A 24,058-nucleotide genomic window follows, 5' to 3' on the forward strand; every position below is an offset into this window, starting at 1 on the left:
AAATCACTCAAAAAGTGAAGGAGAAAATGAAGCCCATTAAACTCACCTGAGCTGTGTGTGAGCTGTGTGAAGGGAACTTTTTTTTTCCAGACTAAATCAACAAGGTGTGCTGGGGAATGGAGGCAGCCTATAGATTTAAAAGCAGAAAAAGAGTATAAAAACAAACACAGATTGTATCAGTAGTTAACTTGATGGAAACAACAGCAAATAAACTTACATCTTTTCTTCTTTTACCTCCTGCCAATTGTGTCTTTAGACACAATTCAGAAGAGAGGCTCTGTCTGTGTATTGAGTGAAATTGGATACAGTCAGATATCAGTGTCAGGTTCTGTCCATGGACTGGTCTGTAGTAGCGTGGGACAAGCACAAGTTCCTGAAGAACAAAAACCCCTCTCAAACTTCTGTTTCCTTGTCCTTTCCTGGTGTGGCTCTGCTGTCCAAAGGGTTTATCAGGATTTTCTCTAAATTCAGCTCCATACTGGGGCAGTTTTGCAGCAATCCTGTCAACTGCAGTAGGACTAATTCACTGATGAAAAGCTCAAATGTTTGAAAAGTGCTGCTTTTTTTACTCACATAAAAAGTAATAAAGGTCAAGGATTTTTTTTTCCTGTTAAAGTAAATGTATTATACTAAAATACTTGAAATAAATTTTGCTTACTGCTGAAACAGCTTTATGTTGAAATTACTAAAAGATAAAAAATGAGTTGTTGAATAGTGTAGCTTATCCTTACTCTTTGACTTATATACTACTTTTCTGCAGTACTTTATAAACATTACAAATAATTCTATAATTTTCTGCAATCATATTCCTACATGTGAATTTTGGTGTGGAGATCTTGCTTTTTCTGTATAAGGCTTGAGCAGGATGTCTGAAGAGTATCTGGAGCACCAACACACACATATCTGGTAAAAAAGAAGGCAAAAAGCACTATAATTTCTTCTGCATCTGTCAGCCAGAGGTGCTCATTATACAGAACATCAGTGACAAGAGCAGGAGGAGAAATACAGGGTGCAGTATGTGCTCAGGTTAAGTGAGAAGTGATTAACATGTTTTCCCAGTCAGATTCTGACTGGTTTAAAGCTCTAGTAATCTTCTGGCATTTGATGAATCTTTTCATTTCTAGAGTAGCGGCCGTAAAGATCAGAATTTAGACAGGACTACAAATGATGTAAGATTAGCAGGCCTTGAACTCCTCATACAAAGGATATAAAGCTGCTAACAGGGTATAAATAGGTGTAGCCCCACAGGAGGCTGAGAAAAGCTGAAGATGCTGATCACACATCCAGGCTCCAAGAGATCATTCCATAGCAGAGAGGTGTAGAGGGCTCTGTTTACCTGGCCACAGATCCCTGGCTCTGCACTGGGAAAAACAGAAGGGATAAAGAGGAAAAATAATAAAGTGAAGTAGAAATAATGTTTTGATTTGGTGCTCTGTGCTGTAGACAATACAGTTGTGCTGTAGATTAGTTCAGCCCAGGACACAGACTGCAGGGAAAGTCACAGGAGATTGCTTAGGATTGCTCAGAGCCAGGAATACCAGCCAGGAATACCTGGACACCTTGCATCCCTTTCTAATACTGCAACGGCCTCTAGGAGAGTTATTCTGACTCCCAGGACTGCCTCCCACCCCACACCTGCTGCATCCCCTCTGTGTCCCACATGGCCCAGCACTTCAGGCACCACCCAAAGTGTCCAGGACGACTCTTCCTTTTAGATTCCTGCTTCTCTCCCAAGTGCACACACAAACATACAGACAGCATGGGCTCAGCACCTCTGCCTCCCCTTTATCCTCTGCCTCTCCAGCTGCCAGGCCATCTCCAGCTGCAGCAGACACAGACAGTCAATTCTAGGACCAAAAAAGGGCAGGCAAAGTGAATACAGTAGGAATTTCAGACTTGCTTTTTAGCTTCATCCTTCCCAGAGACAGTGCAGGCACCTTCAGGTCCCCTAATTGCAGACCTAAAAACCCTAGCCTCACCTCCCAATAGTCAAGTGAAATTAGCTATTCTGTAAAGCTCAAAAATGCAGCAATTAGACTGAACTCACTTTTAAAGTCCCCGCTAGCAGCTGATCTCTGCAGGACAAGTGCAGTGTTTCCCTCTGATTTTCAGGGATCTGTAGAGTACAACAATAGCAGGCGAAAGGCTCGGGTGCTTTGAACCAAAAATACTTCGCCCATGCGCTGTCATGTCCGGCTCACACAGAAACCCCATGTTTAGAGAAAGATGTTTTGATGAAGAGGAAAAATGATCTGTTGCAGGTAGAGAAACCCCGCTGGAAAGGCGTGGAGATGAGAGAGCCTCAGTACCGTGCTGGGAGCGCGACCTCCCTGCTCCAGGGATGGGAGAAAGGTTCCTTCCCTTGCCCTGCCTCGAAGCAGCCCACTGGAACACCAGCCTTGCTTTTCAGAGGACAAGAAATTAGGTCAAAACTTTCTAGGAAATTTCTGCTGCCTGTTTTAGAACGTGGTTCAAAAGATCAAAGGAGAGGAATTCTACAGAACCCCGTGCACAACCTCGTGTGGAAGCGAGGCATTAACGGGAAGAAATCCTGTGCCTGAGCACTTCTGAGCTGTCAGCCAGGGCCTTACCTGGAGCAAAACCTCAGCACAGCTCTGCAGCAGCACAAGGGAAGGTAGAGAGAACCCAAAAACTGAAAGCAGCCCTTGCATCAGCACCTGCCCCAAGGACAGAAACACCACTGATTCCATTGTGGAATTGCTCCTCGCTGCTCCCAACTTGGCTGCAAAGAGCCTCCTCAGGTTTTACCACAGCAACAAATCTTCCCTGAGATTTGTTAAAGTGCAAGTGATAAAGTGCAGTCTTTATCAGTAGTTAGAGCTCCTCACTCGTGTTCAGGATTGAACTGTTCTTCCTTCCAAAGCACTATTTTGATTAGGTGATCTCTTCCCTGAGAGGAAAAAAAACCAAACCAACAATCCTAAACACACTTTGGGCCAGATTTTAAAAAAGCTATTAGACTCCTGCTTAATTTGAATGCATAACAGCAGGCAACTCAGCCTAATTCTCCACTTGAGCACACAGTCTCCTGATTTATACACACAAGTGGAATAGCTTTTGCAGATGCATACTCTGCCTTTTGCTTTATCCTCCTTGATTTTTAATAACTTACCTTTACTTATCATTTCCTTAATTCAGACTTAAATTAGACAAACAATCATTTGGGAGGCAGCCTGCATTGACTGATTTCCTCCAGTGGCTTTGAAAATGGAGTTCACTGGACTTCTTTTATCCCAAGTCACCTGGTGGTATTTTGGGGCAGCCCTATCTTAGGGAGAGAAACCTGAGCCTTGCTGTGAGTCACGGGGGCAAGGGAAAAGCAGAGGGTTTAACTCCACACATCCTAAACTCCTCCCAAATTCCCAGAGGAAACACTGAATTGCACACTAAGAAGACTTACAAGTCCTCTTTATTACTTATTTATCACTGATAAATCCTCCTGCAATTTCCACACTGATGTCTCTCTTTGATTCATGAGGTCATTTGTCTGTTGACATTTGATTGAATTAACTACTCTAGAAGATTATTTCTGTCCCAGAGCAGGTAAGGGGGTTTTAACTCTTTTTTGATATCCATAGTTGAAACAAGTGGTTAGACATGAAGCTCATCTCTACATAGATAGATTTTAAAACATTCCAGAAACAACTTTCTTTACAAGATTCAAAAGACACAAAGAACTCCTTGATCAATGAACAGTGGATATTTTTGCACAGAGGAGAATACTGAGTTGCAGGATGTAATATTAGATAAATATCCTAAACATATAATTACCACTGATTGTAATTTATGGTGTAATATAGCTTGGCTAGCATCAGCTCCCAAAACACTTCCACCTGATCATGCAGCTCTTTCTAAAAAGACACCAGAATGTGGAAACTCAACAACTCATCCTTGAAAGTATTCTTAAAAGACATATCTTTGTAGGTTGAACTCTTAATTGCCATAGTGTTACTTTCTTGATGCCCTAAAACATCAGAATTTCAGCATCTACTCATGTAAAATTATGCTATTAAAGTTTTTATTTCATTCAGTATTGTACTACCTCTTTCAAGACATGAGTTGTACTCCATTATTAATATTTTCTTGGTTTTTTCCTGGCATTGATTCCCCAATATTTTTTTCTTCCTTTTTTGGTTCGCAGCTCACTCTCAAGGTCAAAACTCCACAGGCAGGATTTCTATCAATTTTAGTTGGAGTCTCACCTGATTAGAAACTGCAGCAAAAAGTTTTATGATTGCACAAAGAGCCTTGAGGTTTTGGCTTTTTCCAATGTGTTTTTCCAGATTTGATTTCAGTCCAAAGTGTATCTTTCTGGTTAGAATTAAAACCCAGTTAATTTTCAAAATTCCCTGTAAAAGAGAAGACATTGAAATAAAAATGCTAAACACCCCCCCCCCCCCAGATTAATATTGAGGTAATTTGAAACAGTCTTTTATTTAATTGTTTATGTTTCTTGTTTGACCTGACTGTATGACACAGCAGGAACAGCATTGCTTTCTAATAACAGCATCAATCACAGAACAAAAATATTTCTTGGTAATGTACAACAGTTCTTCTCAGCTGAAAATAAAAAGTAATGTTCATCTGCCTACAAGGTTTAAAGTAAATAAAAATGAAATACACTATTGGGATTACAGCATGGGAGACGATTGGAAATGCTGGCGTGATTTGACATGTAACAGCCCACTTTGCTGGTATTAGCAGGCTGTGAAATCATATAAAAAAATGGAAAATACAGAAGAAAAAAATAATGAGTTTCATAAAAAAAAATTCACTTTTTGATCTTTTTTTCCAAAAGAAACTTTCTGTTCTGCATTTTGTCCCACACCACTTTTAGGGTTGTTAAGAAGGAGCCTTTTCAGCAACAGCACTAATTAGTGTTGTGGTTTAACCTGGCAGCAGCAGAACACCACAGAGCCCTTTGCTCCCCACCACAGGATGAGGAGAGAATTGGGAAAAAGGTGAAATAGTTTTCTAGTCTAATAGGTCAGAAAAGGAAGGAAAACCAATAATAATGATAAAAGAATATACCAAAGAATTGCCTGATGCAATCGCTCACCACCCCCCGGCCGATGCCCAGCCATTCCACTGGCCAACTCCCCCCTTTTTTAGCTCAGCATGTCTCTTTTTTCTGTTTGTTCAGAACACATGCACAGCAATTTTATATCACAGGCTCTTGAAGTCTTCCTGTGGGAATGATTCAAAGGCTCTAAATGTGACACCGAAGTCTGTTGTTTCATGGGTGTGGGTATGAAAGGCAGGGGAAGCTGCAGGGAGCAGCTGCCTGGCACCAGGGGAAGCAGGAGGGTTCCACCAGACTGGCCTGGCCACATCTCTGAGCACAGGGCACCTGCAGGAGGATGCCCAGGAGCTGAAGGAGCCAATTTGGACAATCATTCCCCACCTGCACTGACCAAAGGCTCCAGCACCATGGGAATAAAGGTTCTCCAAGCCTGAACTGCCACTTCACAAGGAGCCAACGGCAGGGAACCAACCCAGAATATTTCTGTAGGATAAAAAGGAAACAAGACTTTCAAAACCGTTGTGTTCTCTCTCGTGTCAGAGACACTTCATCAATGTTTAGCAAAAGCACACCAAGTAATTCGGTTTGAAAAGCACCACGTTAGTACATTTTGGCTTTCAAACACGCTGTTTTTTCCCCCAGATGATCATTTTTATGCATGCAAATACTTCAAAGGGAAAGATTAGAAGAAACAACACTTCTTATCCCTCCCCTATTTCATGTATCATCAGGATGGTGATCTTTAATACCAAATGCAACTTGCACTTCAGTCAGCACTGAGGCAAACGAGTCTTAACTGCTGAGCAACTTCATTATTTCAGCAGCAGCTCCTCTGTTTCACTCAGGAGCTCCTGGCCAAGGCACTGCTTCTGCCTGGAGCCTGGTTAGTGCATTCACCCTGGCAGGACCACAGCAAGAGGCACATGAGCAAAGGTCCTCAGAAATGGAAATTACTCATGAGCTTTTAATGCAAATAGGAAGAGGTCAGCCAAAAAAAGCACAGAGAGAAAGCTAATTGGAAGTGAAATATGGACTCAAATGATAAAATATTGCTCAATTTTACACAGCTCGATGCTCACATGCATTTACCTCCAACATCCAAGGACAACAGTATGGGAACATCAGCCTAAGCAGCTGGTTCACACTTTTCCTTCTGTCTGTAGTGATACCTTTCAAGCACAAATATCTCAGGTGGGGAACATTATTTCTTGAATAATTTCACCCTAACTTCAAAATATTTTCTTTAATTGACATCACAGTCATGCAGGCATCATTGACTAAAGTAACCTGTTAGCTTACAAAACCTGAACACACTTTAGAGATAAAGCTTTTGGATACAATGATAGTTTTTAAAATTTGGAAAAAAAACCACACAAGATAAAAAAATACCGAGAAACCCATACAAAATAACTCCACAAACATTCTGAGGACAAGGGCAAGCAAGCCCACATGGTGCTTTATTTCCAGTTTAGGACCCACATGGAGCACACAGATATTTTAAATTAGGAGTTTTAATAGGACCAGTTTGTTTTAAAGGTTTACAAATTTTGCAGTGAACCTTCTCAAAGGCAAACCCATGTTCCTTGAATGGGGGAAACTGAGGCTGCCAGCTCCTGCCCATTCTGAAGGCACAGGGAGGTGCTCAAGCAGCAAAAGCTGCACCACTGAGCTGGAGGGCTTTCACCTCCCTCCAAAGCCTGCAAGAATAAGAAAAATGGCCAGCCATAATACTGTGAATTCTTCAGAAATTCGGGAAATTAATTCAAACCTAAATCCAGACCTCTGTTTCACAGCAAACCCACATCTATTTTAGAGCCCACCCTGAGGCATGACATTCTTTTGTACAACTGAAATGACGTAAGGGAAACTGCTGCCCAGGCTGCCCCTGTCCTTCCAGCAGCCTCATCTCCCAGCCTCACTCCTCCTGTACAATTAAAAGGAATGACCAGACTGGAGCAATGTTGGGGCACAGAGAGGAAACACTCGAGTGTTCTGCTAATAACTGGTGAGCTGACTTTCCTGCAGGTACACATGTAGCTGTTAAATAAAGAAAATAAGAGCACCAGGCTGGCAGAGCTCTCCTTTGGAGAGGTCACAAAGCACTCTCCTCTCCAGCAAGTGCAAATCACTGCAGGAGAAGGGGGCATAGCACCTGCACAAACACCAACAGATAGTGGTGAATGTATAAGCATCTGTTTCCATGAGCCAGATAATTGGGTCCTTGGGAAGCAAACTAACAAGAGGGAGAAAATCTCTAGAATTCGGATTTTGTTTTAAGCCATTCACTTTTTGCCAGCAATCATTTTATACAGGAGCAGTGACTGGGTACAGATGTAATTGTGGTTGTCCTGTCAAGGAACCATCTGTTTTTCCTGGGTCCTGCTCCTCTCTAAGGGGCGTAATTTCCCAGAGATCATGGTGTCAGAGCACTAGCACCTTTAACTGTAATCTCTTTTTTCCACCTCTTCTTTCTCCCTGCACCCACTGAAATCTGTGTGAACACCTAAAAATACATGACTTGGCAGATCTGTGCTGGGGCTCCTCACACATCAGCAGTCTGCCTAAGGCATTGTGTCCAAAAGCTGAACATCATTATAAGTTATCCAACTAGCTGGTAAAATGTTACTTCATTTTTGTTTCAATGCATTGATTTCCCCCTTGATGTGACAGCCCAATCTCCCACTCACTCACTGTCAGCCACTGTTTTCCTTTGATGCTGACACTCCGTCATTCAGTCTTTTCAATACACACCTTCCTCAGCACTAAGTGCACTCTTGCTGTGGGTTTGGTATGTTGGAATTGCTTAGGAAAACTTTCTTTCTCTTGTTTGAAAATAACCTAAAGTATTTCTTCATTGTTTAAGGAAATCATTTCCCCTTGGAGAATGACAATGTGCTGTCTCTTATATGTATACTCTGTATTGTAAACAAATACCTTGTGTATATTTATATTATATATACCTGCATTTTATCCCTTTTATAGATATAAAGGCAAAATCTTCAGTGATCACATTCACCCATCAGAAGTCTGCACTCAGCTGCTTGCCCAAGTTCCAGTAAGGTAATGTCCACCTGCATCCTTGGTGTCTCTAAAATTCCCAGCAGAAGAGATGTGATTTCCTTCCCCAGCTACAGTAACCATCCAGCTCAAGGCACGTATTTTTGCTGGGATTCGAGCTGGAAAACGAGGAGGCACTGAAAGCCACCTGCAGGTAATTGCATCTTAAAAGAAAATCAGCATTCATAGACTGAACATAGCGTATTTGTTTGATTTGACATCTCAGTTCTTTGCAGAAAACTGGGAATGTTTAAAGCACTGATGCTTTGATTTCTAGGGCTGACGGTTCCCTGCATTGTGAAGTTGGTCTGATTCGTTAAAACCTCACACCCAGCCTTTGGATGATGAGTTTTCTGTTAAGAGACCGATGCTCCTTCCTTGAGCCTTGTACCTAAATAAAGCTTTTGAAAGAGTCTTTCTTTCTACACTCCAGCAATCCCAGCCCAGCCATTCACTGAATGTTTAAAGCTGTCCTCACTCTTTATACAAGACAAAGGATACGGGCATCTGAAAAACAGACTTACTTTGGCTGCTGAGTTCAACTATTCACCCCTGCAAAAGCACCAACATCACATGCTGTCTTTAATAAAACCCAAAATAAAATTAAAAAAACCCAAAATCAATAACCCCAAACATTTTAAAGAAGGAGCAGTTGATTCCACTCCCACTGCCCACTTTGAAATACTGTTAAAAGCTTCATTTTCTCAGGATAAACACTGAGCCAGTTTCAGATTATTAACTCCTTTATATCCCATTTTCTAAATTTTCTGTAATTCAGAGGTATTTTTTAAGGAAATAAGTAAATTGATCTTTTTCTTATAATACTTACATTAGGTGAGTTCTGATCACTCTCTGCTCCTTAAGTGGCACTTGGCACATCTCAGTGGTAACTCCTACACATCCTTTTCAAAACAGTGAAAGGAAAATCAGTTCAGGTATGGCTGGGTAGTGAATGTGCCTGGTTTCTAATCACAGTAAGTGTGATTAGAAGCAATGGTTTAAGGAACTGTCACATCTGGAGAGCACCTAAATGGAAGTTGACTATAAAACATATAGTTCATTAAACAATGACCTGACCCCATAACAGCACTTTTGAACATTTCTCTTTGCCACCACTATCAAAATTTTAGGTTGCTTCTTGACAAATACAGATGAATGTCTAAAACATTTCTCTTAATGGCTTGGAGTTTTGGGGTTATAGTTCTGGAACCACTTAGCACTTAAAAACCACTTTGTTAGAATTTTAAAAATGAGGCAAATTTCCCTGGTATAAACCTTCAGGAATTTTTAAGAAGAGGGAGCTATATATTAGACAGTTTGACTTTTGTGTGTGTGAGTATTGCATCACCCCCTGCTTGCACTTCCCAGATGTGATGGGCTCAGTATTTCGCTCGTATGACCTGTAGCTACAGTTTATTAAGGATAAGGAAATGGCAACTGTCAGGAAACCACAGAAAATTCCAGTGCAATCACAGAAACCACTCCTGGTGCCTTTCCCTTACACAAAACCACGAGAGGATGGGCACTGGAGTCAGCCTGCCAGGACAGCCCTCTGAGAGGCCTTGCAGTCTGGACTTGGTATTTATTTTAATCCAATATGGCCTCAGCTACGTGGGATTTGGCATGGTGGAAAAATCCCAGATTTTATGAGATTTTTTACAAGGATATGCTTTACTGTGCAGAGACAGAGAGTGAACAAGAATTCCTGTCACTGATGCTGGCAACTGAGTCCAGCAAAGGATGTGTTTGACAGCAAAAGAGATTTCTGTAGTGGCCCTTTCAGCCTAAGGAAAATGATATTAAAATCTGAACTAAAGGACTGAAGGTCAGATTGCAAAAGAGCTGGTATTCCTAATTGTAAACAGATTTTGGGAGAGCTCCATCTATATGGGCCGAGTACTTCTCAGTTTCTGACCACAAAATAAAACATTAAACTTTTTTAAAACCTCTGATGCCTCAAGCCATGCTAGAGCCTATATTTAAAAAACCTTTTTAATATTTCAAGGTTTTCTCAGTGCCAAGCTATTAAACGTGTAGACTGATTTCCTTAGAGCAAAAGCCTTCCCCAAAAACCTGGTCAGAATGTCAGTCAAAATAGTTAATTACCAACCAAAAAAAAAAAAAAATCCCAGTAATTGACTGCATGGATTTTAATTTTATGAGATAGCCTTATCCTTGTGAGAACTCTCCAAGCTGAGGCTGGAGAACAATGACTCCCCGAACACAAAAGCAGTTCCCAAATCACAGCAGAGATGGTAAGGTTGAATTTGACCTCACTTGCTCCAATAAAAATTCAGGTTATGTCCATAAAAATGAGCAAGAAGGAGGGAACAAAAGGGGTGACAATGAGAAGAGAGGAATCTTTTTGAGGGGAATTTGCAAAAAAGCTACAGCTAAAACTACATTGGGCCTTTCAGCAGCAATGCTCTCTAGGAGGTAAACAGTTTAGCAGACTGCTAGCTACAAAAAAGTCACTACAAAAGCACCTCAAAAGTGGTTATTAGACAGATTTCTTGCATATTCTTTCTTCCCTGCCCAGCAGTAATTGGTCTCAAACAGGGAACAGTGACAATGCAAGACCTCCACACCGGGTGACAGGTATTCCCACAAAGAACAGCAGTGTCCATTGTCAACACTTTAGCTCAAGTTTCATGCCTGTTTTTTTTTCTAGAGGCCCTGCATTTATATAAGAGTCGCCAGGAGAGTGTTTTAAAACTATTATTAAGGCTCAGAGTTGTGGGGGAAAGCTCTGAAGTGCAACAGAGAATAAAAGCTGCATTGCCAGTGCTCAAAGCCCAAGGACGACTCAAAGGGCCCCACCAGCCCCTTGCTGTTCATCACACTCAGCACCACCTCCCTCTTCTCACAGACTTTGTTTTAGAAGGTTCTTTGCCTAGATGTCCATAAAGCAAGCCCAGGTGCCCCTCAGAAGGTGCCTGTGGGGACCTTACCCAAAGGCTGGACAAGCTGAAGCAGCAATTAGTAGAAGCAGCAATTAGCAGAAGCAGCAATGAGTAGAAGCAGCAGAGTATCTTTAGATTTTTGCTAGTCCCAGCAACATGCAGCTTCAAAAGTGAGAGGTTGTTTATCCCCTCTTGGTTATGCTCTTTGGTTCAGCATGGGCTTTGATTGTTTCCTTAACAATTTGACACAAATCCATGAGTTAAAAATAGAAAACAATGCATCCATTTTTTCCTAGCAAAAACTGCACATATGAATATTTGAATTCTGTGCAGTGATAGACCAAGTCTACACCCTGTTCTGTGCTGGACTATGACTAATTTTGCCTGATTTGTTGGTTTTTTTCCTTTTATTGCAAACAAACTACTAAAACACACCCAGATTTTCCTTCATAGGTGTCCCTTTGTATTCAGTTCAGCACACCCCAAACCTGGGGATAAAAAGCTCAGTAGATACACTGTTGCCTGCACTGAGTGAAAAGCTAAACAATTAATAAATAAACAATTAATAAACAATTATCAGTGTTAATGTGACTGATATAGAGATGCTCTCTGCACTGGACAGCTCCTCCATCTGAAAGCTTGCAGAATAAAATTTATACCTATGCTACATGTCAGCAGCAACTGGAATGACATGAGGCTGACAAGTGGCAGGTTTGACTGCAGCTCAGTTACTTCATTAAAATAGCTGTTAATTTAAACTGAAAGGAAAATCCATTCTTTTGGCTGCCCACCAGAAGTGCTTCCCACAAAAGGGGAGAAGCAGCAGCTCTGCTCATCAGTTCAAAAGTTCATTTGAATGATGCACAGGAGAACACTAACACAAAGAAACGCAAAGGAAACCCTGCTTATAGCTGGTTCCACAACTGGATTCCATTAGGAAAAGACTGACATGATATTTAAACCCCTAAGAAAATTTTAAGCAGAACATCTTGAACAGATCACTTGAAATTTTGTCCACAATGCTTCTGGCGCACGCTGCCATCCTGGTGGCTTTGCAGTCCTGTAGTTCATCTCACTATTCTCCTTCATGACCAAGTTATATATATTTTAGTAGTAAAACAGGTAACAGCTCCCATCTGTTGGCCACTGCAGAGTATTTAGGGAGCTCCATATAACAGTTTACCTCAGCAGGCGCAGTTTGGACATGGACACTTGCTCAGACAAGAGACTGAAGGCAGAGACCCCCCTCTGATGTCTCAGATGTCCCTTCTGCTCTGCCAGCATATCCAAACGAAAAGGTTTAAATTTTTTGATGAAAACGACATACTTAGAAAAAGGACAAGGAAAAACCCCTAAGGAAATCCCACTGAAACATCCAAAAAAATCCACTTTTTGACTAAAAGAGTTCAAAACACCAGTATCTACCACAAACCCCCTGAAAGCTACTCTGTGTTCTGCTGTAAATTAGAACATAGAAAAGAATCCTTCTGATTCATCCTCACATATACACAGAGGCTCTAAAGTGGGGGCAGAGGTCTCACAGACGGGGTTTGTTCCCCAGTTCATCTGACACATGCAGCAAAGGAGCAGAGATCCCATGGAGGAAGCAGAGATTGTAGAAGCAGAGGATGATCTCCAGGTGCCAGCTCAGGGCAGTTCAGGAAATAAGACAGAGCTTTTCACATAACTGTTCACACACACAGCTACACTCAGCTAAATTTAAACACACCTGAACAGCAGCTGAGTGCTGCAGCCTTCCTCACGCTGGACAGAGATTGCAGGAGGAAGAGTGAGTGACTCAATTACCCAAAGGCAGCTCTTGGCAGGGCTCAGCTTCCCATCAGAGGGATTACACAGGCGGGAGAGAAGCAGTGTAGCAAAGAAAAACAAAATGAAAGGAAACGGAGATGAAACAAGATTCTCCTATTGATTTGCACGGAAAGATGAATTACTTACTTATCACTGCAGTTGTAAATGAAAGCTGTGCCAAAAGGGTGTAGCTTCTACAGGAAACCAAATTAAATATATTTTCTTCCTTGCTTTGTATGGAGAATGTGCATGACTTCAGAAAGATACTGCAGCAAGAGCTGAAAAACAAATAAAACAAAAATAAACGTGTCCTGCACGGGACACATTTGAGCATATGAACAGATACACACATGATAGAGAGTGTATGACTCCAAATTCAACACTCATGATAGAGAGTGTATGACTCCAGCAGACCTACAGCCAGAGCCAGAGCTCACACCTCAAGGCACAGCAGTATTTCCACACACAGGCAGGGTTTCCCTGACCTCTGAGATCACAGACAGGCTCCTCTGTGGGCTACAAGGGACAGGCCACAAGAGGAGCAAATTCTGCATCACCCACAGGGGCCAGAGCCAGGGGAGGATCCCCACCTCTCTCCCCTCGAGCTGCTGCTCACACCAGCACTGCTGCTCTGCTCTGTCATTGCTCCTGCACAACTTTCCATAAGTCAGGCCACACACTTTAGTGGTCCTGAGTCCCACTCGTGGAACACATTGTACCCTCACAAATGACCCAAAACTAACTTGGCTTTGGTGCCGGGGAGCCTTCCTGTGGCTGAGAGAGAAAGCCCAGCTGATGTGGAATGCAGGGAGTCCCCTCTCCGAGTGAAAAGAAGTTTCTAACCCAGAACTAAAGATAATGGACTTCAAAGCACTGGGGTTTATGCATGGAAAACCTGTCACTGGTGCAGGACTGAAACCTGCTTATCTTGCCCTTTCACATGGTGTAATTTGACAGGGCACATCTAAAGTGAAGGAGATGGAAATGCATCTAACTGTACTGAATTTATTTACTTATTTTTAAATAGTGGCAGTGACTTCCTGTCTTCTGCTCATGAGCAGCCCCTGTAGAGGTGGATAGTGCATGGGGCACAGCAGGTGGTAGAAGGTAAAATCCTTTGCAAGGTTTGCCCAGACTGGTCAGAAATATATTTGTAAGATGAAGAAATCATTATACTCCTGAGAGTCCTTGGGTAGGAAAGGAGTTTATCATTTGCTAGCAAATTATTTTGACCTTTCTGGCAAAGGTTAGAGGACAAAGATATATTAACTGGAGTAATTTAAGTCAAGTGTAAAGTAAGTAAGAGTTACACGGCCTTGGGGAAGAGTCTGCAGTCTTAGTTGAAGGAGATGTTTCAGCATTTGGTGGAGTTTACTACTCTAAGAATAAAATTATCATCATACATTTCTGGAGTGTTCCCAGGATGGGCCTGTGACAGTTTAAATCTCTGAAAGAAATTTATTGCCCACTTCATCTGTCACTGAATACCTGTACCACAAGGCCCTGCCAGGCTGCCAGGGTAATGCTGGCAGCTCTAACAAGGGTCATCTTTGGGATCACAGAGCCAGCATTTGCACTCCACTACTGAGGTGAGAACTCAGATCCTCAGGTGGCTGCATGAAGAGTGCCAGACAGAAATATTTTAACAGATTCCTCAGTTTCCCCTGTAATCTAAGACTTGTTGCAACAAGCAGGAGCTCCTACAATGGCCTGCTGTCACCTGCATGTCCCACTGCACATGCAGTGAACAACAGCAAGGTTTTCTTGAAAAAAAGGTTTTTTAAACAAAAAAACACCCCCAAAACAGCCTCACTACAAACCTTTCCCAGCATCTAAGCTCCTCACTTTCCTGTGTTTCCTTCTGCTCCCACATAACTCTAGGTGCATTAGGAAACAAATGCAACCTGATTACTACCTGACTTCTGAGACAGATAAGGTCTGGACAGATCAGAATTTATTATCACAAAAAATTATCCAAAATTTGCTTCCTAATTTTATTGTTTTGCTACATTATAAGACTACTTCCATTGAAACACACTTTACCATAACACCAAAGATAAGAGCTTGCTGAAGCAACACCTAAATCAATACCTAAGTTCATCACCTTAAACAGTATATCATTGCTTTCTCAAAATCTCAAATGGAAAGCAAAAATCCCAGTTGTGCTCAGATGCCTTGAACTTTGCTAATTCCTCGTGTGCTACCCAGATTATAGCTCCTGATGTCAGATGAGTATGTGTGGTCCTCTGCTTTCCCTCTGCAACCTAATGAGAACCAGCTTTTCTCATATCAGCTTCTAGAAGAGTTCTAATCTGAGATTACCCACAATGTGCTCTATTTTCTAAGCTAAATTAATAATTAGGGGGAAAAAATAACATGAGAGATGCAGATTACTGAAAAACAACCGGTTGGGAAGTCAGCCCAGGATAAAACACTGATATTTGAAGGCAATGCACAGAACAGCTCAATGTCCAGTCCTGCTAACACGGCTTTAGAGGGTTATCTAGAAATAGGAGAGGCAGAAACAGAAGCTTGGGAATATGATGACTCAACTCTTACCCAAAATATCAGCTAGCCAAGCCAGGGACAGACATTTCTTCCTAATGCTGAGAAAGGGCATCCCAGGGAAGGAGGTTATGTGGTGATATTTTGAAAGGGGCTTAAGTTCTCCCATAGTTTTCAGCTGAATTATTTTATTTTCAGGCTAGACTCCCAGAATGGAAGGGGACGGTAAAAGCCTTCTAACCAACACGAAGAGGACATTTACACAGAATATGGAGAATCCATCTATTCTCTATTTCACAGCAAGGATTTAAAACTTAAACTTCTCTTTTCCAGGAAGTGTTTTCCCATGGAACAGGAGTGTGTCCCAAGGCAGTGCTGTGCAAGCCACTGAGCACATCCTCCTGGTGAGCATGAAATGCCTCTAGAGAAGTCCCAAGAAGTGACTTCTTCAGCCACCACTCTGCATCCAGGGAAGTAGGGGAGCAAACTCCCAGGCCTCTTTCCCAAGCCTCTCTGCTTGGAGCTCATCCAGTTTGTAACACAGACCAACAGTGTCTGAGCTGGCAGGGGAAGGAAAGTCTCCCTGGCCTGATGAGAACATCTGCCTAACTGGCAGGGCACCGAGGTGGCTTCTGCTTCATGAAAATTCAAGTTCTTTAGACAAACTGAAAGGGCACCAATGAAAGGCTGAGAACACCCCTGCAGTCTCTACCATGGTGGCTTGAACATCGGCTGCTGAGGTCCTTTGGGGTAGGATTTTGTCCTATCCTCAGCAAAGGCCATCACCCCAAAGTGCAGAGTCTGAGGAGTATCTTCACTGCTTCCCATCTCTCTCCCTCATATTTCAGTGTAAATCCAGCTCTTTATTTCCTTTGCTGCTCTGATGTTAAAGACACATTTGAAAATGGGAATTACTTTTTTCCAGACTACATCAAGGATGTGATCCAAATTAATTTCAGCCTTGGGGTTTTTTTTAAAATCTTAATTAAAATAAGTATTTGTTAAACTCCAGACAAAACTTTTTCTTTCCAGTTATAAAAAAGATTCACATGGCAATAACTCAGACATCCTGAGACTACAGACAAAAAAAGGAGAAAAAGAAAAATGCTTTAATAATAGTAACAATATTTACAGTTTAAAACTACTTTTCGATCTCAGTGTTGTTCATATTTTGTCTCAGAGAGTGAAACTGATACACCATTCAGTAACTCACACTGAAGCCCAGCAGAACACAACCACGACTCAAATGCTGTAGATCATGCTGCCCTTAACACCATTTGTCAGTGCTCAAACAATTCTCTGCAGTCAAACATGAGATGAAACACAAACTACATTTCATAAGATACTATAATCACTCTTTTGACAGCTCACAGAGTGAAACCCTCTGGTTTTTTCTATAAGAAAGCAACTGTTCCTCAGAACTATGTGTTATTTCATAGCTCCAATCTAAAGAAAACTCTGGCTTGCATTCAGTGAAAGATCAAGTGGGAAAATGAAGAATTTTCAAGAACCGCACCAAGGTCTTGCCATACATTTCTCTGTTCTGGGCTACTCCAACCTTCACCATTTTCTAGTGGCTTTTACTGATCCTCTAGTCATCTGAAAATTCAAGACAGGTGTGTATTGAAAGATTGGGTCCTGATGTTACCAAGGCCCAGCTTTTCACTTTTTTGAAAGTGTCATGAATGAGGGGGAAAAAACAAATCACAGCATCTTTTCCCTGTGATCTCTGCAGCAGCTACAACAATCACATCCACCCCAACAGCTGCCTCTTCCACCTTCCCCAGAAATCATGAGCCTATTGCATATATCTAGAATTTAGACTGTATTTTTGAATTGTAGAATGGTTGGGCTGGAAGGGACCTTAACGACCATCCAGTTCCACCTTCTTCCATGGCAGGGACACTTTCCACTGTCCCAGCTTGCTCTGAGCCCCGTCCGGCCTGGCCTTGGGCACGGCCAGGAATGGGGCAGCCACAGCTGCTCTGGGCACCCTGTGCCAGGGCCTCACCACCCTCACAGTAAAACACTTCTTCCCAATACCCAGTCTAAACCTGCTTCCTTTAAGTTTGAAGCCTTTCCCCTCGTCCTGCCACCAGGAAGGGCTTTGGAGCGATGAGGGGCCCCTGGCAGGAGGGACAAAAGGCAGAGAGCGAGATCTCTGTTTCAGAGACAGAGGGAAGGCGGGAGTCGAGGACTTCAGCCCCGGCACAGAATATCACAAACCAACAACCTGCCAGGAATTAAAAATCCATATTACACTTGGGAACGTACCTTTTTTCCCTCCAAAGCTGCAGCCCCTTTCTGACTACTCTACACCTCCAAACAACCATCGGGACTCACACTCAGGATTCTTTTCCCGGCTTGGTCGTAACAACCCCGCCAGTTGCTGACAATTCCCTCAGGAATTCTCACAATCCAAAGGAGCTGAGCTGCCCTCTCCTGGGAGCAGTGGAGGCAGCAGGACAGCCTCCCACAGCCAAACACATCAGCAGCAGGTGGGGAAAGCTGCTGGAGTGGGAAATGGATGCATGGGGCAGCCTCCTCCAGATGGACTGCCCGGTTTTCCCATTTCCAGGTCCACTAAAATTGGACTGTGGGGTTAGGATTCCGCTTCGGCAGCATTTCTGCCACTGGCTTCACAAAGAGGTCACTTTGCATCAATTTCTTCACAGGTTTTCCAGATAGGAACCTACACGGATTGTTAGGTTAAATCAATAGGGCAAAGATTAAGTGAATGCTGTGTCAGAACAAGAGCTTACAGAGGAGTTTAACGGGACTGACAAAACACAGCCTCAACAGGTACCTGGCGCTGCTCATGGCTGAAGCGTGTTTGCACTTAGGATTTTCCCAAATCTCCTGTTAATTTACGAGAAAGAAAAAGGATTCCAGATCTGTGAGTGATGAAGGGAAGGAAATTGGCCTGCAGCTGTAACCCAAAACACAGCGAAACCCTGAGCTCGTTGAAAACAGAAAGAGTTTTCATTGCTACATGTTTTTATTACACCAGACTTGAAGCAGAGAACTTGGAGCTGGGGGACAGATTAGTGACAATATCATAATACAACTTTAGCAGCATCAGCCAGCCCTTCCAGGTCCCTGCTCCCCATTTGGGATACACTAGCATAGACAAAAGTGAGGAACTAGCTCAAAAAGGCAACAGCATTTAAAAAAAACAAAAAAAAACCCCAAAAAACAACTTTTTTTTTTTTTTTCCTGAATACATATGTGATGTTTTAAAGTAGTGATAAAAAGCTGGGATTTCCAGGAACATTTCTTCACTAAGTTGTAGACAGAAATCACAAGGTGGATGATTTCTGCAATTTAAAGAGTGGGAAATGGCAGCCAGTATGCTAATTAAGAGGAGTTCTAGGAAAAACATCTAAAGCAAAGTCCACCAGGAATAAGATGAGTATATGCTTTTAAGATTTAAAAAAGTATTTAAATTGCCTACCATAGCCTCTGATGGTTTTGTTTCTTAGGGGGATTTTTTGTTTGATTTTACAAGAAAGTTACTTTTCTTTAATAACTTCTTCTGCAGGCATTTGGGATAAAGATGGTCAGGTGAGTCACTTCATGAATATTCCTGCCTCCATATGGCATGTACAGAAAATCCATTAGAATTAATATATCTTTACATATTTATTTGAGTAAGCCTTTGCCTCAAAGTGCTGGTGTTGTTCTCTTAACATAATAATTCTGATAAATTGCTCTTTTCTTCAGAGCCCCATAAGCAAGGAACATAGTGCTGCTGTGTGAAGACCCATTACAAAGAAAACTTTTGAGCACATTTCCCCCAAAAAACAGATGCCTCTCTATATTTTAGAAGCTGCAGATGCCATTTTTAAGTGAGGGGGGGGGAAAATGTCAGCTATCACTTGCAATTATTAAAAATTCATTTGTTTCTGACTGCTTATTGCTCCAATGTATATTTGGACATAGTGCCATCCATTTCCTGACTAACCACGGGTGCTTCCAGACTTCCAGTCTGCCTGGGGTCTTTGGCAGGGCACCTGAAGAGATACACACATAATTAGTGAGCATTCTGCATGTAACTGGATACAAGAGCTAGATCCTCACTTAGATTCAAGCCAAAGTTACTCTGGTGGGTACAACTCAGCTCAGAAAATCGCTGAGGATCTTCAGTGTGACCTTCCTATTTTTGTTTGATTCCATTTGAATACATTTTTATGAAGAGAAATCAGGGAATTTTTTATTGTGGTTTGTTCATAATCAGGTTCACTAAAGACTCCAGACAAACGGGCTTGGAATGGGTTTGGAAAGGTGTGAGTAGGCTCTACTCTTCTTGTTTAGTTTCTGGATATCATTTTTCACAAGAACTCCCTGTAAGCTGTGGGAGGGAGCCCAGAGAACATCACATGGAAAGTCTGATCTTGGCAGGACCAGCAGCTCTGCCAGACACAGGTCACACAGGACTGGGACCACAGCAATTTCTGACCTTTTCATCTTTCCTCCTCCTCCTCCTCCCCAGCTGGCATCCTCCCTTAAATGGCCAGTACTGGACTCTCAAGGAGGGGAAGAGGTAGACAGAAAAGCACAGATCTGGCAGCAGAAGCAGAAATGGCAGAAGAACCCAAAGCTCTTAATGACTCGAGGAAAATGGGATCTTTTCCTGCCTGCCACCAGCAGATGGGATGCAGTGCTGCTCACAGGAGAGAGAGAAGAAGAACCAGGATAATAGCTACTCTCTGGACTTCAGGAAAGTAGATAAACCTGTGTCCTCCTCATCTTGCCCAAAACAGACTCAGTGGCCAGGAAGCCTTTCAAGGAGCAAAGCACTAGCAGCAGGTGGTGCCATCTGTCCTACTCTAATTCCCTCTTGCTCAAACAATTTATGTCCCAGTCAGCCAGGAAGGTAAAAAACAGCAACAAAAATCCAACCCCAACTGCTAAATAGCCAGGGAGTGGGAGAACAGGAGGCAAGGAAGCAGAAGGCTAATTTTAGCTGAATAACATGAAATGAAAGTAGTGTCAATAAAAATAAAGAAGAATGAAAAACGTGATTGCTAAATGATGCCTTCTCCCTATGGTTTGCTCTTTTGCACCTGTGCCTGAAGTGAATGATTAGACAGAAAATCAAACCACAGTATGGTTTTACCCTGAGCTGAAATGCAAAGGCCAGGGCAGTCTGGGAGAGGCTGCATCACGTCCTGCCCTGCTGAGCATTGCTGTTATCACTGCCCAGCTGGAGTTTCCCACGGTGCCACCTCTATGAAACTGCCTGGCACATCCTCCCTCTGTCACCTGGGGCCGAGGCACAGCAGCCAGGTTTGCATCTCTGCCATCGCTGTTGCTTTAGCTCTGGGCAGTGGAAGGGATTTTCCTGTCAAATCTGCCTTACATGTCACACACTATCCTTTCCTATCTCTGTTTTAATATGCAACCATGTATTAAGCTCTCTGGAAAATGCTGAACAATAAATATCAGCTCTGCACGATAAGCAAGACCCTGTTGCTACCTCAGCAAAATTATCCAAGAGCTCTTTGGTTCCACAGTGCATGTAGCAGCAGAGAGGCAATTTCTTCCACTTGGGCTAAATCAGCTTGAAAGAAATAATGGTTCATTCTCCTGAGCTCAGGACTAAATTTTGAAACAGATATCAAAATAAACACTTATATACAAGGTAAATATCATGTTATAACAAAGCAGCAATGCCCCTTCAATTTATGAACTGCAAGAGTTAGAACTAAGTTATGAGAAAAATGAAGGGATTCATTTCTGAAAGAGAAGGAAGAAATGACAGAAAGTATTTGGCACAGTTTAAATGAGTTTTGTTTTGAAGCCATTCAGAATTTAGACCTTGGACAAATACCTTACTGAGACAAATAAAGCATTTGCTGGCACCACAAGGAGAAAAATCCTTCCTCAACTACTGAAACAGGGTTTGATTTAGTCTCCCCAATGTTGCAGTGAATAATATTCTTTCTAGGTCTGTGTTTCCCCTGACAATGATTGTGCTTGACGTGCCCACACTGCGGACATTCTGCACAGACTGCATTTTGCACAGGTTGAGTTCAGAGGATGCCACCACATGCCATTGCACCTCCCAGCCTCAGCCACACAAGCATGAACTGGGAAATGCCATTTCGTACTGGGTATGCGTCAGGATAAAGATAAGAGAGAAAGGATGGTCCAAGGGTTGGGGGAGGAAGGATGGAGAAAGTAATTCCCTTTCTGTGCCATTTACTTCCTGCAAGTGATGCCTGAGCACACTAAAAAAGCAATGGTGGGCACATGCTACTTTGCAAGTGGAAATAATGGGAAAAAAGGACTAAACCAGCAGTTTCTGACTGGTGAGGAAGGAAAATACTAGACTAGAAGGGATTCTACACACCAAACCAGTGTAGTTCCTAAAACAGCTCCACAACAGGCATTTATTCCAGAGATTAACTCAGTTTCTGGTTTTAATTTTCACACACCACCACAAACACCCTTTATCCACCCTCTGGGTATCCCTTCTCCAGAAACAAACATTTAGCAAAAGCACAGCCTGGGCCTTGCTGCCTTTCCATCTCCACTTCCCAAAGGCACACCCAGCTTTTGGACTTGCATGGCCACTGACAATTTTCCAGAAGAAAGAAAACATCCACGGCTTTACCCTTCACACCCAGCACAAGAACAACACCCTTTTTAAACAGACCTCCAATATTTGGCACAACAAATTTTCTCAGGCCAAGACTTTACATTCAGTTTACAGAGGGTGACAGCACAAGCAGGAGCCATTGAATTCCACAGAGATGCCCACAACTGTCCTGAGGATTCTCCTGTGCTGCTGAAGGATGTGTGGAGCACGACTGAAGGAACAAGGACATGTTGCACACAAGTTTTCCAATTCTCTGATGGCTGCACCACAGAACTGCAGAACTCTCTGACCAGGGTATGATAATGACAAGTCTCAGGAGCTTTCATGTTTGCTATTCCTCATTCTTCCTTCCTGACATTGATGGCAATTCTCAGCCCAAAGCAGCTCTGACACTTTCTAATGGAGCAGGAACATAATACAGACCCTCCTCTTATCACAAGCTGGGCTTAACCCAGCAGCCCTCATTCTCTGGAGGATGCTCTGCTCCCCACATCACCATAGAGCTGCAGCTCTTAGCATTTTCACCAGGACACCCAGGGATGGGGCTTGTGTGCTGCCTGTGGGGAAGTCCTGAGCACAAACACCTCCCATTCTCTCTCCTTCCCCTATGAGTCCAACTGTTCACAGTTCAGCAGCAGAGGAGGGAAAAAGGAGGCACCAGTCACCAGTAACCAAGCACATCTTACTTCCAGGCACTGAAAGACATGAATAATAAGCATAAAGACATTCTCTGTTCCTTCTGTATTGCAAGCACTGGAGTATGAAAGCTTCAGACCTCCTTTGAAAGAGTCCCCAAGCAAAAAGAAGTGACCCAACCTAAGGCTGTTCTATTCATCAGTGGTGAAGCCATGAAAAGACAACATTTGCCTTTCTGCTGTCATTTTGAAGTCTGTTTACTTGTAACCTTAAAAGGAAGTGAATTACCTCAAAAAAGAAGAGGAAGAAAAGAAGGATGTCTGCCTGGTCTCCTCAAAACACCTCAATACCAGATAAATGTTTCTCTTACAGAAACTAGTATTAGAGCCCTTGGATGGCATCTTTCATTCTGTGAATTGCCTAAGAAAGATGTTGTGGCATTGTTGGATGCTGACAGAAACTGATTGATCTGTTCCCAGACTTACCAGTACACAAAGGATGGGGAACACTCCTGGCTCCCACTTTCTACAATGTGCCTTATTGTTTCTCTGAAATGCCAAACTCTGCACTTATTTACAAACATGCTGCATTGCAAAGCCCCCATGCATAGAAAATGCCTTGCCCAATTTATTTCCTTTTTACTGAAACATTTTGTATGAAAAATTAAATCAGCTGTAAGTAATAGACATGGATTTTTACTTATGTTTACCGTGCAATTTTACCCAGAGAGAAGTGAACGTGGATTTGTAGAATGCAGTGATTTTTCAGCTCTAGCAGAGGTTTAATAAACTTGTTCAGACCTGAATTAAGAATGTTGGGCTCCATGTGGTTTATTGATCACTTTGTCTGCCCGGGCTCCAGAGGTCTCCCTTCCCCTGCAGGTTCTGTCCACACAGGACACACAGGAGTCAGTGATCCCGGTGTTCCCAGACCTGCAGTGCACAACCACTGTGCTCACAAACACCCAGAATGTATTTGAACTTACACAAAATACATTTTTCTTGCAAAGGCCTGGGATAGTAAGAGTCTGGAAAACACTCAGTTGCCACAAAAAAACTTATCACTTATTTTAGGGCTCTTTCAAGCACTTTGATGCCTTACCAAGCTTATTGTACCCAACACAGTTTTGGTCTTTTCACTAGGGCAATTTCTAGTCAGAAAGATTTTGTTCTCTGAGACATGCCTGTTCTCTTCATACTCAAATTTTTCAGTGATATTGCTCAGTCTCAGAATGTGATTTTTTTACCAACACATTTCTGCTGGTACTGTTTCTCAGTTCCCTGCTACTGTCTTACCAACAAGCTTACTTAAGGCTAGTAAACAACTGACTTTTCCTAAGAACTTCACTTATTTAACCATAATTCTGAAGCAAAATAATGTCCTTTCATCTATACTAGACATAATATAATTGTGTTCATCAGGCTTGGTAAGAAACTTCTCTGAAAAACCACAGAAAGCAGATCTGCCTAAGAATGTATCATTTCCCATGGCTGGCTTTGG

General features: G+C 42.4%; 1 protein-coding gene across 1 annotated transcript in view; it reads right to left on the reverse strand.

The window, feature by feature from the left end:
- Window positions 1-17,916, reverse strand: part of SFMBT1 (Scm like with four mbt domains 1) — a 143,171-nt gene extending 125,255 nt beyond the window's left edge. Inside the window, exons 1-8 of the mRNA XM_086845584.1 lie at window positions 17,593-17,916; window positions 12,961-13,091; window positions 8,931-9,003; window positions 8,005-8,132; window positions 5,436-5,527; window positions 4,224-4,370; window positions 218-1,356; window positions 47-127 (exon numbers count right to left, since the gene is read on the reverse strand). The gene's annotated coding sequence lies outside the window, so the exon portion shown is untranslated. The remainder of the gene's footprint in view (window positions 1-46; window positions 128-217; window positions 1,357-4,223; window positions 4,371-5,435; window positions 5,528-8,004; window positions 8,133-8,930; window positions 9,004-12,960; window positions 13,092-17,592) is intronic.
- Window positions 17,917-24,058: the final 6,142 nt, after the last annotated feature.

Source organism: Cyanistes caeruleus, chromosome 11, assembly GCF_971803275.1.
Source record: "Cyanistes caeruleus chromosome 11, bCyaCae1.hap1.1, whole genome shotgun sequence".
Taxonomy (NCBI): Eukaryota; Metazoa; Chordata; class Aves; order Passeriformes; family Paridae; genus Cyanistes; species Cyanistes caeruleus.